Genomic DNA, 15400 nt, shown 5'->3' on the forward strand with positions numbered 1-15400 from the left:
TACTTTCATTTTTCAAAGAAAAAGCACTGACCGGACAATAATATATTTAGTGTTGTTGTTGAGTTTTACCGGATTGAGATTACTATGCCACACCACCTCCCCTGAGTTGGCCTTGGACTTCTCTTCTTTGCTACCACGAGAGAGTCAAGTGCTACAATGGGGTACTTGGTTGCTAGTAAGGAGGTGATTGTGGATCTATTATTTACAAACAACTCACATCCTGCACAACTACTAACCCAATTTCTTGCAATATACTTTTGATTATTTTTATTACAATATCTTGCCAGACAATTAAGACTGTTATGCATTAAAAAGATATCCCAGCAAAAATTACTACAGTGCAAATCTACCATTGTTTGTTAAAGAAGTTATTCAGCACTAAAACCCTTGAAAATGTAGGTAATCTGCGAGATTACATGTGCCATATCAATGAACACTTAAAGGTCTGTGTGCTTTAATATATATGCTCCGTAATCAGGAAATTTGGCCTGCTGCCTTATTCATAACTCGTCATAATGAACAGATCAGAACTATGGCATCTGACGTAACATTTCCAATGAACCAATAGGTCCTATAGCCTGCCCTACCAACTGCCATCCACCATTGGTAAGCAAGGGGCATGAACTGAGTCTGCTGCTGAGGCTGGCGGTGGGTCTATCTGGCTGGCCACAGTGATGGAGGTGCCAAAGGTCCTACATCACGCTGCAGCTGGGAACTGGATTGCTGTATGTCCACAGCCTGTCCAGTGTTGAGGGTGAACCCACTTCCCTTCCTCCACTTCACTAGTTTTCAGCGTTTCAACTGCTGCTGGCCCTGGCTAAGCTGAGTGCTCTGGCCGGAATCTGACAGGGAGGACAGGAGGCTGCACCAGCACAGGATGATGGGGGGGTTGGGGCGGACGGTGGCTACTACTGGAAAAGGGAGTGGTGCTGCTCAGTTGCTGTGGCCCTTTGGGGGAACTGCAAGGCCTGTACCCACCTTCCTTCTTCCATTCTGCATGACTCTGGCACCCCACCTGTTGCTGACCTTGACAGACCTGGACACTCCTGGATACTCCTGGCAGTGAGTCCTAGGGGGTCAGCCTCCAAAGAATGACATGACCCTGCACTGGTGGGTCCCTGCGCCAGTCAGAAGGATTTGTCTGCCCCTGCCATCCCCAGTGCTGGGTATCTGGGATTGAAGACTCACCAGAGGCTCACTGGGGCTCATCTGGGTTCGGGCTCCTGATATTGTTTCCTCCCTGACACTTGGAGTCGAGGCTATGTAACTTGCCATCTTGCCTCCTTGAATTGCTTACCTCCCCTGATGTGGGGGGCATGCCTTACCAGGCAGGATCTGCTGTTGTTAAAAGATTTGGAACTTGCATTGGCTGCTGGGCTGTACTTCAGACGCTGCAAGGAATGTGGCCTGGCCCACATAGAGGAGCCTGGAACCAATGGCTGTGGCAAAACACTCTCCGTCACAAATTATTATTTAGACACTTGCCCTCCCTGGTATTTTGAGCTCTACTCGTACTGATAACTCTGAATCACAAGCAGGACGGAAGTGACACGGGTCATCGTAATATCACATTGGGGCAATTTCTATAGCTGAAGCTCAGCACTGCTCGTAGGGGGGCTTCCCACCTGTATCACATATCTGTATATTGTGGAGTAAAGCTGCATGACCAGATTTTGTTCCCACAGGACCCTTTTGACGGTCGGAGGCAGTGAATTTTTTGCTTTCTCCCCTGACTGGTCAGGGTGAAGGGGTGCCTTTCACATTTAAATATGCTATGATACTGTCACTCTGCCATCAAATCATTTTAAGCTCCATGGTGGGCTGAACCAAATCCACCAACCCTCCATTGCATTTGTCTATTTCTCTACTTATTTCTGATACGGTGGATGAGGCAACCTGTTCACCCTCTCTGGGATTGTCAGTCTCTGGGGAAAATCTAGATGCAATCCTGCATGCTACAGAGACCTCCAGCATCTCTGTGGAGGCAAATATTTACTCAGTGTTGGTGGACCTTGGTCCCCTCTAAGATCACCATAGGAAGCTTGTTGGAACAGTGGCTGTGGTGTTACACAGTATACAGGAGCTGGTACTACAGGCAACACAACACCAGACACAACTGAGTTAGAGCCTGGATTGGCTGCAAATCTTAGAGAGCAGAGCTGAGAATTCAGAGAACTGAGCCCGCTGGAACAATATCTGGGTGATGGGCTTACCAGAGGGCACAGTGGGATCTGACACAGTAGCTTTTTTAGAGACATGGATTAAAACCTTCACTCCAGGGAAATCACTATTGCAATTCTCCTCCCTGGAAGGTGCTTATTGGGTGCCAACACGTAGGCCCCTAACAGACTCTCCACCACAGCCAGTAGTGGTAAGAAAACTCCATTACAAAGACAGTGATGCCATTCTCTGTGGGGCCTGACCTGCGGCTCCCCTAGGAATTGGTAATCAATGGGCTTTGGTGTTCCCTGAATACAAATTTGCAGTCCAACAACAACAAACCTCATTCCTGGAGGTCAAATGACTCAGTGAGCTGAGTCTTCAATATTTATTGCTGTTTCCTATGAAACTCTAAATCATCCTTGATCAGAAATATTGTGCTTCCTGTCCTGGAATCTTAGGGGGATTCACACACCCTATAAGTAATATTCTATACACTCCTACAAAAAAGACAGGGTTCGCTAATCATCTTTCTTCAAGAAACAAATGTGATTTCAGCAGAGACTGCTAAATTAAAAAAACCCTGGCAGAGTTCCTTTTTCTCCACTAATTGTTCTGCTCATGCCAGCGGTGCCCTGATCAAGGTGAGGATGGAAGTCCCCTTTCAGCCACCAAACACGGCTAATGACAGGGAATTCCAATATGTCTTTTGCCAGGATAAATGAACTGCACTGTTGTCTTCTCAGGTGGCATATACCCCGAACACAAAGCATCTGACCTTTTGTACTCTCCTTGCAGGCATGTTATCACACTGGACAGGTATACTGTGGATTCTTGGAGGAGACTTTGACTGTTTCATTAACATATACTTTCACAAATCACACACCCCACTTGCAGTTAGCCTGACTTCCCATGTTGCTGCACATGTGGGACACTGGCTTTCACATTGGACATTTATTGATGTCTGAAGGTAATAGAACCTGGTCGCTCTCATTTATTAACATTACTCAATGCCCCATGATCTCTACATTCTCCTGGACCACATTGTACACTCCACCTGTATTGCACCCCTCACTGTCTACACGGACAACCTCAAACAAGTGATTTCAGATCACAATGCCCAAATAGTAGACCTCCACTGAGGCAGATATCGCTCCCCAGTCCCAACGCGGCTCCTCCAGTGAGAGACACTGGAGGACCCAGTGTTCTGTACCACACTTTCAGAACATATTACTCACCACTTTGAAGGAAATGACCAGATTAGGGTCACCCGGGTCACTTACGACCACCTCATATCCTTCCAAACAAGTGAAGAGACGGTCAGAGAATAGAGAATACAAACAACCATTTATTAGTAAAATACACTGCAGCGGAGTTCAATCTGACCAACACCCAGGGATGGCTGTCAAGGGGACTGGCTGCCCAACACTTGGTAATGCATAATCATTCTTCCCACAATCCCCAATCACACCCCCAGTGGAAAGATACCGCTTGAGCCGTACATGAACAAAGAAGGCATTGAAGGATGGGCTACCACCTGTGAGATGGGTACACACTATCACTATCTCAAGGTTGCCTTGATAGGGCTCGGCTCCTCCTAACATGGGAGCAGGGCTACGTAGAAGGATAGGCATGCAGAGGCAGAATGGCCTATTCATTAGTAAGTCGGAATCCAACCTTGAACATGAGAGGAAAAAAATAGCTGAACACAGTCTTCTGCTGAAGCAAGCAATACAGATAATTGGAGCTTAAGCCAGTCACAGTGCAACATGACCTACAAACTACAAAATGGAGCCGCAAATGCTAACTTAAACTAGTATTATAAGAAAAACTCAGTGGGGTACATTAGGTGTGGCGGCTGCTACTAACATAGCCTTATAAATACTAACGTAACATAACGCAAAACAAGTCTATAAAAGTACCTAAATTGCTAATTTCCAACAACTTCAAGGATATCCAGGTCACAACTTTGTCTGTAAAGGTGGAGTAGGAATTCATCAAAGTGGTGATGTTCAGTCTCTGTATTCGCACAATAGTGGGCGCATAAAGAGAGCGTGAGCAAAATATTTCTGATGTCGAGAAGTCAACCTCATAGCTAGATCCGGGGCTGACAGCAGACATGGAGATAGCCAATAAATGGACACCTGCGACAAGTATGCTGATTTAATTAACTGAGTATGGTGTTTGAATCATGCCACATATACCACGAAGGCTCATACAGAGAGTGACAGGGCTGGCAAGCTTCTCACCTGGCTTCTACGGCAGGACACTCAACGCACTAGCATTATTTACCTTCACATCCGACTGGAAACAGCATTATACACCCAGAAGGCCATATTAGATAACTTCCACACTTACTACCCATTCATTCATTATCATCTTTATTTGATTCACATAGTGTATCATAAAAGTATAAATAAAAAATACAATGCATTAAAAATAAATGGAGGTAATTTAAAAACAGGGACAATAACATATAGGCATAGTTTAGCATACAGCAGGTAGTGACTTTCTTCTATATATTGCAACCCTTAGACATCTTGCTAATACCAGGCATGTATACAAATTTGGAAGAAATTGCAGATATAAGAACGCCAGCCTATATTACTTAAAATTTAAAGATTTAATTAAAGGCTTAATAAAAGAATTCCTCACATCTGTATAAAATTTGCAAAAGAGCAGTATGTGCAAAGTCGATTGTTTAGACATGTTATCGCAAGGAGAAAACATTAGTTCACTTGACAAGTTATTTAACATTTGGAAAACTCGTTAAACGGTGAAAGATATTAAGCCTAAAACGTGTTAAGACAAACCTATGCTGAGCATTAAGAACATTAGTTAAGTAGGATTGCATAGAGAAATTGGTCAAAACCATTTTGTTGTGTTGGACAGTTGGTTTGACCAGTTCCACAGACAGTCTCAAATCCTCCATTAGGTTTAAACACTCTGGGACATATGTATGAAGCTGTTTAGCGAACCAAACACTGAGAATCACAAAAAATGGTGTTTGCGATTGCAAAACACAGCTTTGCTATGTAAGAGACACATTCTGTACGCAAAATTGCTAATCGCAAAATCAGCGAGTAGGGTCTGCTTCCTATGGTTACCCCCACTTTTTGCTGTGATTCTCTGGTTTTTCAACTTTAGTGTGACTGTGGACCTGCTAATCAGGCCCACATCCCAGCTGTTCTTTCTCTACATTGATACCATGTACTTTAGGTACATCCCAGATTGGTTACTGGGTCAACCTTGTGAGACCCTGTGGAGTGTACTCTAGGTACCCAAGGCATAGGTGCATCCTGGGCCTACCAGGGGATGCAGCATGTATTGTGCCACCCCTGGTTTGCCTTCCAAACTGACACCACAGGTCTGTTCTTACAGCCTTGGTAAGGTGGTGTAATCACCCCTTACTTAGATATAGTATACCTATAACTATATACAAATATAGACACATATACACCTATAAGCCACTTTTAAGGCAGACCTCGACAATCCTGGAGGTAGAGTGCTTTTTTTGTGTGAGAGGGCGCCCTAGCATGAGCTGAGCCTCTCTGCAGCTTTCTGAACCAACTCCTTATAGCTGTTCTGTGATATAGCCATACAATATACTCTTAAATGCATTATAATCCTCGCGGTTAATGCTAACTTTGGTTTGGCTTTATCAAAACATGTCGTGTAAGGTGTCAAACACTTTGGAATACTACCCCCTGTCAGTCCAGGCGGCGGGGGTAGCATTCCACCATCCAAGACATGTAGTTACTGGTTTACCCGGTTAAAGTTGAACAGAGCCTCAGCATCACAAAATGGATGCTGCTGCCACAGACACGAGTCTGCCCTCCTGCTGGTGGACGAAACTCTGGCAGGATGAGGCCTGGACAATAGGTTTCCTGTCCAGGGAGGTGCTGGCACCTCCCCAGACAGGCTTTAGTGTATTGGGGAAGGGAGGGCAGCATTCAGTGAATGTTTTCCAGACACTGCCTGAGGCACACAAGGTGCTCCATGCATTTCACAGTTCAAACCGGTTGCTGGGGCACTTAGCCCCAGCACTGGTGTGAAACTGGACAAAGGGAAAGGGGTGTAACCACTCCCTCACCAGGTCCACCCATACGAGGGACCTTAGAGTTAGTTCAACCCCTAAACTTACTATAAGTATAGAACCCCAGTCCCTAGGACTTTAGATTACCCTAGACGAAACTCTGTAACATATATCCTGGACCTTTGACATTCTATTTCGACTGAAAGACAGAAGAAATCTCCCTTGTGGCCAAGGAGTGACCACCCTGTTCAAACAGGCACCAACAGCATCTTTACCGGTCTGCATTTTCGAGGTTCCTGCCAGACCCTGAAGAATCTGCGACACAGGACATGGACTTCCAGACATCTCTGACCCCGACCTTTGCTTCCAGCAAAGTTGAGACCTGTGGCAGACACAATAGACATGGGTCCGGAAGTCCTGGACATCCTGCATTTTGCAAATTCCCGAGGTATCCCAAAGTTGTGCATTGGGGTGCTTGAAGCCCAAGCCCCAAGCACCTTTTTCACCGAAGGTCAGAGGCCCACACTCCACGAGTGTCCCGTGGGCCTGCTTTGTGCATTTCAGCTTGATTCATCTTTGCAGTTTCTAGTCTGCTGGCTAACGAGCCCCCAAGAAGACCAACCTTTGATTTAATTTGCTTTCCTAATTGCACCAGGCTTGCTTCAACTTCCCTGCAAAGAAGAAGTTCCACAGACCTTGCTGGTCTGCACCAAAGCCAATCTTGACATCCTGCTTGGGTTGCGTTTGCCAAGGCTTGTTAGGTGCAATCCGGATACCAACACCACAGTCAACTATATCTTTTATGGGAGAGCTCTAATCCAGCTCCTGGTCATCATTGACACCTCCTGGACCTCGTGGCTGAAGAGACAAACTTCACCTTTTTACCTGAAATCACCCAACATCTCGTTGCATCTTTCTATCGCCGCCCTGGTTACTGGCTAGTGACCCAGACTCTGTCTCCTCTGCTTTCAGGTTCTTCACATCTCTGATCCACCCTTGGATCCACCCGGACACTTTTCCTCTGGTCGCCTGCAGCACTTCTTCGCAGCTCTCCATTGGAATTGACGACGAAACCTGACACGAAAAGACACCTATGCACCTGGCTTGCCTGGGTGAGGTAAAACGAGTACTCTGGTGCTCCCATGGGTATTGACTCTCCAGGTGTCCTGGTCTAAAAGGGTTCCATCGGAATTCACCTCCTGGTACCCTTAATCTTTAAAATTGTAACTTTTTTGTTTCCCATAGAAAGTCAATGGTAACCTGCGGCTGTGTTTAGAAACTGCACGCGTCTCCCGTGTGCCTCCCACATCCTAAACTTTGGTTGTCCTTTGCCTCCCACATCCTAACCTTTGGTTGTCCTGAGTAGCCTCAGCAATTCCACAGGCCATAGGCCTGCTTTCCATTCGTCACGTGGTTCTTATACCACTATTTTAATATATGGTTTGTGAGGCCCTTAGGGCAAAACGTATACTGTGCAACTTATCGTATACTAATTAAGTTCCTTGTATTGTACTTTTACCTCTGACCTCATAAAGAGTGCAGAGAGGTTGTGTGTACAAGTCCAGCTTTGTTTTCCTGCTGCTCTGAGGTTCTGGTTGCCGACGAGTAGGTTGGTTTATCCACGATACTGCTCACCGGTGTTCCACTCTACAGCTGACTGAAGCGTTTGTATTCCAAAGGCTGCTCCGACGAATCACCAAACACATTCAGCTCTCGCTACTAACTTCCTCCTCTAATACCTTGACTAAAGATTGCGGACTCTCTCTATTCCGCAAGGAGACTAGAACTATCCGTTAACTCCCGTCATGACAATAGATGCGGAGTAACGGCCTTAAGCTGCTGTCTTCGACAAACTTCAGTTGAAGTGCGCAGATAGAATCTCGCGCACTCCGTAAAACCACTACACTATGCGGGTGCGTTCTAACTTAAACTAAATCACCGCAAACGCGGCGGCCATCTTAGGGTGTGCAAGAAAGCCTATTCCATGCTGCACCAAAGGTTTACCATGCTGGGTTTGATGATGACCAGTGTTCTTTTTTGTGGCTTATGCAAACGATGAGGAATGACTGAGGCAATTATGTGTTTCCTGACAGTACCCCCTCTCAAGACCGATTTATCGGTCTGGGTTTGAATGGTTGTTGTACATGAAATCCTTTCACTAACTGCGGGGCGTGGATATTCTCTACTGGTTCCCAAGACCTCTCTTCTAGACCATAACCTTTCCAATCCACTAAATAAATTTAGAATCCAACATTTCTTTTACTTCATACTCAGGATGGCCTAGAATTTCAAGGGGTTCTGGAGGTCTAGCTATTCTAACCTGTGGTGTCATCTTTTTCAACAGGGAGACATGAAAGACAGGATGGATTCCTACTTTAGCAGGTAACTTCAATTTCACAGTGACGGGTCCCAAAACCTTTTCAATAGTGTATGGCCCTACAACCCTAGGTTGAAATTTCCTATTTCCTTTCAAATGTAAATTACGAGAGAACAACCAAACTCGATCTCGTACCCGATATTTTGGTGCTGGTTTTCGGTACCTATCGGCACATTTCTTATAAGACATCTTGGCTTTAGTCAAAATATTTTCTGCAGATTTATGGAGGGAAGCTAAATCTTTAATTAAATCCTCCACTGCTGGAACTTCCAAATCATCTTGGGTCTGAAAAGGGTTAGGATGGCGACCATAATTTAAGTAAAATGGAGAGTAGCCGGTGGACGCACTTTTCGCATTATTACATGCAAACTCTGCCATCCACAACAAGTCTGAACAATCTCCTCCTCAATTTATAAGGAACAGACGAAGATACTGTTCCAACTCCTGGTTTATTCTCTCCATCTGACCATCAGTCTCAGGATGATAGCTGGTAGATAATCTAATTTCCACTCCAAGACCTTTCAAGAAAGCCTTCCAAAAATGTGAAATAAATTGAGAACCCCGATCTGAAATCACCACTTTGGGAATTTCATGTATTTTCACTATGTTTTCACTGAATAATCTCGCTAATTCTTTGGCTCTAGGTGACCCAGCTAATGGAATAAAGTGACTCATCTTAGTGAAGGTGTCTACAATTACTAAAATGGTATTGTATCCTTTGCTTAAGGGCAAATCTACAATTAGATCCATTGAAATAGTATGCCACGGGTGGGTCGGGGTGGGGAGTGGTTGTAACATTCCCTGAGGAGCCTGTCTACTAGTTTTACTCCGGGCACATAATTCACAAGTTTGGACATATTGTTTGACATGAGAGGACAAACCAGGCAACCAAAAATAACGCTGCACTAAATCCATGGTTTGGGATATTCCTTTATGTCCAGCCAAGGGCAAGTCATGACAAACTTGAAGAGCTTTCTTTTGCAAAGTCGTAGTGGGAAGATATAATGCTTCTTTGTAGTAAGGCAGCTGCTGATGTATCCTTCTTTCAGCTCCTTGAGCAACCCAATCATTAATCTCTTCTGTTGGCAGACTTTTCCGCACTTCCTCTTGGAAGTTATCTACTGAGATGGTACAGATAATTTTGGATTCTGGGATAATTGATTGTGGCTCCACAGGATGCTCAAATTCTTCTGTGTGTATTTGAGATAAGGCATCTGCTTTCCCATTCTTGTTGCCTGGACGATAAGTGATAACAAAATCAAAATCTGCAAAATATAATGACCATCGCAATTGCCAGGGAGTCAGCGTCTTTGCAGTCTTCAAGAATTGGAGGTTCTTATGATCTGAGTATACTGTGACAGTGTGTTTAGCACCTAACAAATAATGTCTCCAATCTTCAAAAGCATCTTTTACTGCCAGAAGCTCTTTCTCTGCAATTGTGTAATTTATGTCTGCTGGACTCAATTTTCGAGAGCGATAAGCTACAGGATGGAGCTGTTCTGTGCTCCGATGCCTTTGTGAAAGCACCCCCCCAATGGCTTGATCCGATGCATCAGCCTCCACAAAGAATGGTTCCGTGGGATCTGCATGCAACAAGATGGGGGCTGAAATACATTTTCTCTGCAGACTGAGGAAGGCTTGTTCTGCTTCTGTCGTCCACTCAAACTTTACTTCTTTCTTTAGTAAGCGAGTGATTGGAACAATCAATTGAGAAAATGCTTGAATGAAACGTCTGTAAAAGTTCGCAAATCCCAGAAATCTTTGAATTTCTTTGATATCTTTTGGAGATGGCCAAATTTCCACTGCTTGTACCTTCCCCGGATCCATGATAATACCTTGTGGAGACAAGACGAATCCCCAAAATTCTACTTTTGTTGCACTGAATACACATTTTTCTAGTTTGACAAACACACGATGGGTGCGTAGACGTTCTAGCACCATTTTAACATGTTCAGGGTGGTCTTGGGGATCTTTGGAATATATCAACATGTCATCTAGGTAAATAATTGCAATCTTGTCAATCAAGTCTCCCATTACATCATTAATGAAATGTTGAAAAACTGCCGGAGCATTGCAAAGTCCAAAGGGCATAACTCTGTATTCAAATAGGCCAAACTTAGTTCTAAATGCAGTCTTCCACTCGTGACCTTCTTTCATACGGACCAAATGATATGCTCCACGCAAATCAAGTTTTGTGAAAATCTGAACCTCCTTCATTTGGTCCAACAGAACAGAAATCAAGGGAAGAGGGTAGCGATTTTTAACAGTTACTTGATTTAATGCTTGATAGTTGATGCAAGTCCTGAGGTTTCCTTCCTTCTTCAGTATGAAAAACAGTGGAGATGAAATGGGAGACTGGGAGGGTCGAATGAAACCGTTTGCTAGATAACGATCTAAATAATCCTTAAGATGATCATTCTCAGCTTCGGTTGGAGCATAAATCCGGCTGCAGGGAAGTACCGCTCCAGGCTCTAACTCAATTGTGCAATCATAAGAGCGATGAGGTGGTAAGTGCTCTGCTTCTTGTTCATTAAAAACTGCTTCAAAATCTTGGTATTCAGTAGGAATGTCAATAGAATTGATAATTCCAGTGGCCTGTCCTCCAAAGGAGAGTAAGGTGGCATGCGAAGGCTCAATCAACTGTTCTCCGGTATGAGAACAATGTTCCCTTCAAAAATTAGACTTCATTTTAGCTGTGCGATTCTCCCATTCAATTGTTGGATTATGAATTGTCAACCAAGGTAATCCTAAAATGAGTTGAAATTGTGGTGCATCAATGAGGTTAAATTTTAGTACTTCCCGATGACCATCTGTTTGAATTAACTCTAGACACTCAGTATGACTTGTGATTGGGCCCGAGGACAAGTTTGTCCCTTCAACTGCACGTACGGATTCACTTTTTTCTTTACGAATAACGTGAATTCCAATTCTTTGAGCGTATTTGATATCACAGAAATTCCCTGTGGCTCAGGAATCCAACATAATAGCCACACCAAGAATCTCTTGATCTCTGAACTTTAAGGTCATATGAAGAATGACATGTGGGGTCAAGGTTTGTAGAGTATTCATAATGAAATGGGAATCTGGAGTCGTTTATTCGTCTTTCGCCATCAGCGCGACCCCTTCTACTGATGGTTCAAAGCGTTTCCCTTCATCGGTGTCTTGGGACGCTTAGGGCATTCCTTAACAAAGTGACCAGAAATACCACAGTAAAGACATAACTTCTTCAATTGCCGTTGTTCTTTTTCCTCCTTACTCAAAGCTCCACGGACTACCCCAATTTGCATTGGTTCGGTGTCATTGTTCCCCCCTGCTACTCTTCCACTCTCGGTTCTCATTCGATCAAAACGAGCGAAGTTCACCTTCCAATCTTTTTTCTTTTCACCTTTGTGCTCGGAGTTACGAAAATCTAGTTCTAGAACCAAATCCACTAACGCTGAAAGTTCAGTAGGACGATTCAGTATTTGCGCCAAAATATCTTTGATTTCATCTCGCAGTCCTCTGTACAAGAGAGCCGCTCTTTTTTCTTCTGACCTATTAGTCTCAATGATCAACTTGTTAATTTGAGTCAAATGAGAAAGTAAATCTTTTGATCCTTGACAAAGCTCTAGCGATTCGTTATCTGCGGCCTGGGATATCCTTCTCCTGTCAAAAATTCAGAGGAATTCCGTTTTAAATAAATTGAAGTCATAAAGAAGGGGGTCATCTCTAGTTACTAATGGCATTGCCCAATTTGCGGCATCTCCTCCCAAATAGGACAGAACAAAGGCTACTCTAGACTGGGCATCTGGAAATAAAGCAGGACGACACATAAAATGTAATGAACATTGGGTTAAGAATAATTGGGCTTTCTGAGGGTCTCCTTGAAACCTTTCAGGGGCTGCTAGATGTATTAATGGGGAGACGGAATGAATGACCTGTGCAACTGTCTTGGGATCCATATCTGGAGTACTTTTACTGGGAGCTGAAGAACTAATGATTGGATTTCCCATAGCTAATCCATCAACTTTTTGTGACAATAATCTAGTTTCTTGGCGAGACGCTACCAATTCCTGTTTTAAATTTTTATTCTCCTCCCTAACTGCCCCAATCTCACGTTGAATTCCCGCAATCATTTCGCCTAATGCCTTGAAATTAAACCCTTCCGCCATTCTGCCTAGGCAAAGTGAATTATTGGTCACTTCAATCTGTCAGAATCCCAACGATCTTTGCAGAAGCAGAATGGACGCTGTTCCCTATGCCCGCCCACCGGTACCGCCACTTACTGAACAAGCAATGTAACCAATAGGGGGACAAAGGGGAATGGGAGAGAAAGAAGAGACACTCCGTCTACAGCTATCACCCTCAGTTTGTTGCAGGATTCTTCTGTAGTTATACGGATTGAAGTGGGTATCAGCTGTCTTCGAAGTCTTCGCCCCTCTTCTAGATAGTGTGCAAATGTTTGAGTTGCTTTAAGGAAGTCTACTTTCTTTTATCTTCCCTATGCTGCACTGTACATTTCCATCATTAATCCTTGAGTGGACTCACCAACTATTTACAGAAGAATAGTCACTTGCCAGTTTGTGTGTCCTTGCTTGAAGCGCGCAAAAAGTGACAGGGAAGGAAAGAAAGGGAAGGAGAAATACAGGAGAAGCGCTACCAAGGGTGAAAGGATTTCTAACTGGCTTTAATTGCATGGTCTCTGGAAAATGCTGCTTTCACTAGAATTCTTACTGTACAAGTCCAGCTTTGTTTTCCTGCTGTTCCGAGGTTCTGGTTGCCTACGAGTAGGTCAGTTTATCCACGATACTGCTCACCGGTGTTCCACTCTTCAGCTGACTGAAGCAGTCGTATTCCAAAGGCTGCTCCGACGAATCACCAAACACATTCAGCTCTCGCTACTAACTTCCTCCTCTAATACCTTGACTAAAGATTGCGGACTTTCTGTATTCCGCAAGGAGACTAGAATTTTCCGTTAACTCCCGTCATGACAATAGACGTGGAGTAACGGCCTCAAGCTGCTGTCTTCGACAAACTTCAGTTGAAGTGCACAGATAGAATCTCGCGCACTCCGTAAAGCCACTAGACTGTGCGGGTGCGTTCTAACTTAAACTAAATCACCGCAAACGCGGCAGCTATCTTAGAGTGTGCAAGAAAGCCTACTTCATGCTGCACCAAAGGTTTACCATGCTGGGTTTGATGATGACATGTGTTCTTTTTAAAGCTCCTAATGAAAGAGGGGAAACAAAGGATGCCATAAGTAGGACATGAGATATCCTGATGTTTATCCACCTACTACTTCAATTCATTTGAAGTAAGTATCGAACGTTGCCGAATCATGTACCTATCAATACATCGTGATTCATCTCATGTCCTACTAATGGCATCCTTTGTTTCCCCTCTCTCATTAGGAGCTTTTTCCAGCCCTACACCTATACTGAATACGGCGGATTTGGTGCCCCATTCGCTCTACACGTAGGTATTCATACCCTACCCATCTAATATAGCACACACACCATTTGTAAATACACCCGCTCACTCATCGTTTGTCTCCTACAGGTGCTCCCCTAGTCCTGATGAAGACCCCACCTCAAGGACCACTATTTATCCTGAACTAAGGGGTCGAAACATCGACTACAATCCAAATACAAACTCTAGTGAAACCACACAAGAAAAATTCAGGGTCCTGCAGAGTTATGTATTGTAATAGGAACACTTTGATCATATATGGAAACATATAAAGCAAATTATATTGATGTATATATGTCACCACTACTTTTCCTTGTCCCCTACCCACACGTGAACACTGTATCCCTATCCTTTTTCCTTTCCATGTCACCCTGAGCACTGTATATATATAAAAGATTTTTCCGTAATTGTGTCCTTTTGAGCATATGTAAGACTCATATTTTTAGATGCTTTGATTTGCACTGCATCTGTTATTCATGTACAATACAAAGACACGGAGGTAGATCTAATGACCACATTTCAATTTGTGTTGTGTTTTTGTGCTACTATAAATGCATGATTAGTTGTTCAAACTGCCGCGCCCACATTGTTTAATACTGTACCGGCAAATCAGATTAGCTGAAGAGGCCAAGCCAAAGACAGTATTTTTAACCCCTTGTGGGCATTATCAGTTTGTGGTGATGCCCTTTGGTCTGAAAAATGCACCTGCCACATTTCAAAGGTTGGTGATCAAAGTCCTGCCAGGCCTGAATGACTACCGTGCAGATTACCTTGATGATATTGCTGTATTTAGCTCCACCTGGGAAGATCACCTGATCCACCTGAAAAATGTTTCGGAGGCCCTGCAAAAGGCAGGCCTAGCTATCAAGGCTACCAAGTGCCAGATAGGGCAGAGTAAGGCTGTGTACCTGGGCCACCTTGTAGGTGGAGGCCAGGTTCAACCATTGCAGAGCAAAATTCGGACCATAATGGACTGGGTTGCTCCACCCACCCAGACTCAGGTCAGAGCTTTCTTGGGCCTAACTGGGTACTATAGGATGTTTGCCAAGGGGTAAGGTTCCATTGTGACACCCCTGAATAACTTAACTTCTAAAAGAATGCCTAAGAAAGTTCAGTGGACATTCAGCTGTCAAAAGGCATTTGATGACCTGAAGCAGGCCATGTGCACTGCACCCATTCTGCAAAGTCCTAACTACTCCAAAGAATTCATTGTTCAAACAGATACCTCTGAGTTGGGGGTAGGGGCTGTGCTATCACAATTGAATGAAGAAGGTCAGGACCAGCCAGTAGCTTTTATTAGCAGAAGGCTGACACCTAGAGTGAAATGTTGGTCAGCTATTGTGAGGGAGGCCTTTGCTGTGGTTTGGGCCCTGAAGAAG

The sequence above is a fragment of the Lissotriton helveticus genome, chromosome 4_1 (genome assembly GCF_964261635.1).
Source record: "Lissotriton helveticus chromosome 4_1, aLisHel1.1, whole genome shotgun sequence".
Taxonomy (NCBI): domain Eukaryota; kingdom Metazoa; phylum Chordata; class Amphibia; order Caudata; family Salamandridae; genus Lissotriton; species Lissotriton helveticus.